Below are 3,067 nucleotides of genomic sequence, written 5' to 3' on the forward strand. Positions count from 1 at the left end.
TTTTCTTTAACCAGGCCTCAGTTCTTCTTCAGTGATTCTTTCTTTGCTTCTATAATCAGGAGTGGAGCCCTGCTCTTGGCTGGTCTATCTTCTCCATGGCTGCTTCATTAAAAGAGGGAATTCCATGTCCCTCAGGACCTACTCTTTACAAGTCAGGTTTCTAATACTGTGGCTCAACTGGGAAACAAAGCTTAGAAACTGTTGGCACCAAAACATTCTTGTAGTCAGGTCAGTTGTCTTCAGCACAAAGTTGTTATTTTTTCTAATGAGCTTATGAACACAATTGATATTTGTTTTCCTGTTCTTAACTCCCAAAGTGAAATAATTACAAAAGAAACCTTAAGAAGTTGTCTATATGTTTATTGTTTTTCTCTTAGTTGCTTTTATCCTTATAGCTATCAATTGAAACCCACTTGAAATGGAATCAGTCACTATGTAGATCAGAACATAGTAATTTCCATATCAAAAAGCAAATGTGTAGCAGTATTTTCCTTTGAATTGATGCCAAAAAAGAGGAACTTCCAAGCTTTTTTAAAAACATTTATTTATTTATTTATTTTGGCTGTGTTGGGTCTTCGTTGCTGCGCGTGGGCGTTCTCTAGTTGTGGCGAGCAGGGGCTACTCTTCACTGCAGTGTGCAGGCTTCTCATCGCGGTGGCTTCCCTTGTTGCAGAGCACGGGCTCTAGGCACACGGGCTTCAGTAGCTGTGGCACGTGTGCTCAGTAGTTGTGGCTCACGGGCTCTAGAGCACAGGCTCAGTAGTTGTGACACAAGGGCTTAGTTGCTCCGCGGCATGTGGGATCTTCCCAGACCAGGGCTTGAACCTATTTCCCCTGCATCGGCAGGCGGATTCTTAACCACTGTGCCACCAGGGAAGCCCCAAGCTTTTTAAGGTGTCTAAAAAGTGTATGTGAAGAAATTCTAGCTGATGAGAAAAAATGGCTTTACCAAAGCCATCATTACAAGGATTGGGGCCCTGAAACAAATGCAGTAAATAGCCTTCCACCATATAGCTGTTCATCCACGTGAAATCTGGAGTAATAGCAAAATATAAGAAAAATGAAGAGAGATACTTTAAAGAATGGTAACAAATAGCCTGAAGGTATATCTATTCTGGTACTTGGATCCAGTCCTGTCAATGCTGATTTTGTTTGCAATGTTTGTGTCTCAGGTCACTTTTGGCATCAACTGGTAAAATCACCTCTTGTTGGTCCTCCCTATAAACTTCCTCAGTTTTTAATTCTTGGAGTCTACTTCCTTACAGTGGCAATAGATCCTTCAAATTATGGGCCAGAGCAGTTACTCTTCTGTACCCTCCTGGAGGTGTGGCCCTGAGGTTTAGTTTGATGTTCCCATAAGTTGAAATGAACTCTGAGAAGGCATGCAGTTTTGTTCTCTGTAGTTGAATGTGTGGTCTCTCTATTCTGCAGTCTCATCTTGTATGTGGCTGATTAGATTGTCCCCATAGAACCAGGATCAGTTAGGGGCTTCTTTCCTTCATCCTGCTTTTTATTAGAGATAATAAAATCAATTCAATTGTATGAATATTTAACGAGCGAGATTCAAGACACTATGTGGGGTGCCCCAGAGATCCTGAGATGAATAAAACAAAATCATTGACATCAAAGATTTTGCTACTTGGCAAATGATTTTAATACAGAGTTAAGATAGAAGGGTTAGAAGATGAAGAAAAGTTTAATGGAGTGAGAACAGTATGTGTGAGATTTGTCTACATGAAGAAAGGAGGTGGGGACAGTAATATGTACTGAGTTCCTTTATCTTATTTAAAGCTCAAACTGGGCCTGAACCAACAAGGTGGAGTAGAAGGACGTCCTCTCACTCCCTCTTGTGAGAACACCAGAATCACAACTAGCTGCTGGACAATCATGGACAGGAAGACACAGGACTGGGGGAAACAGAGATTCCACTGCTGGAGGGCACACACAGAGTAGTGTGCACATCGGGACCCAGGGGAAGGAGCAGTGACCCCAGGGGAGACTGAACCAGACCTACCTGCTAGTGTTGGAGGGTCTCTTGCAGAAGCGGAGGGTGGCTGTGGCTCACCGTGGGGTCAAGGAAACTGGCAGCAGAAGTTTTGGGAAGTACTCTTTGGCGTGAGCTCTCCCGGAGTCTGTCATTAGCCCCACCAAAGAGCCAAGGTCGGCTCCAGTGTTGGGTTGCCTCAGGCCGAAGAACCAATAGGGAGGCAACTCCCATAAGGTTAACAGCTGATTTCCCATCAGAAAGCCTACAAGCCAGAAAGGAGTGGCATGATATACTTAAAGTGATGAAAGGGAAGAACTGACAACCAAGATAACTCTACCTGGCAAGGATCTCATTCAGATTCAATGAAGGAATCAAAAGCTTTACAGACAAGCAAAATCGAAGAAAATTCAGCACCCCCAAATGAGCTCTACAACAAATGCTAAAGGAACTTCTCTAAGTGGGAAACACAAGAGAAGAGAAGGACCTACAAAAACAAACCCAAAACAATTTAAAAAACAGTCACAGGAACATACATATCGATAATTACCTTAACTGTGAATGGATTAAATGCTGCAACCAAAAGACACAGGCTTGCTGATGGATACAAAAACAAGACCCATATATATTCTGTCTACAAGAGACCCACTTCAGACCTAGGGACACATACAGACTGAAAGTGAGGGGATGGAAAAAGATAATCCATGCAAATGGAAGTCAAAAGAAAGCTGGAGTAGAAATATTCATATCAGATAAAATAGACTTTAAAATAAAGAATGGGGCTTCCCTGGTGGCGCAGTGGTTGAGGGTCCGCCTGCCGATGCAAGGGTCACGGGTTCGTGCCCTGGTCCGGGAAGATCTAACATGCCATGGAGCAACTAAGCCCGTGAGCCACGGCTGCTGAGCCTACACGTCCGGAGCCTGTGCTCCGCAACGGGAGAGGCCACAACAGTGAGAGGCCCGCATACCTCAAAAAAAATAAAATAAAATAAAATAAAGAATGTTACAAGAGACAAGGAAAGACACTACGTAATGATCAAGGGATCAATCCAAGAAGAAGATATAACAACTATAAATATATAT

This window comes from Physeter macrocephalus, chromosome 7 (genome assembly GCF_002837175.3).
Source record: "Physeter macrocephalus isolate SW-GA chromosome 7, ASM283717v5, whole genome shotgun sequence".
Classification (NCBI taxonomy): Eukaryota; Metazoa; Chordata; class Mammalia; order Artiodactyla; family Physeteridae; genus Physeter; species Physeter macrocephalus.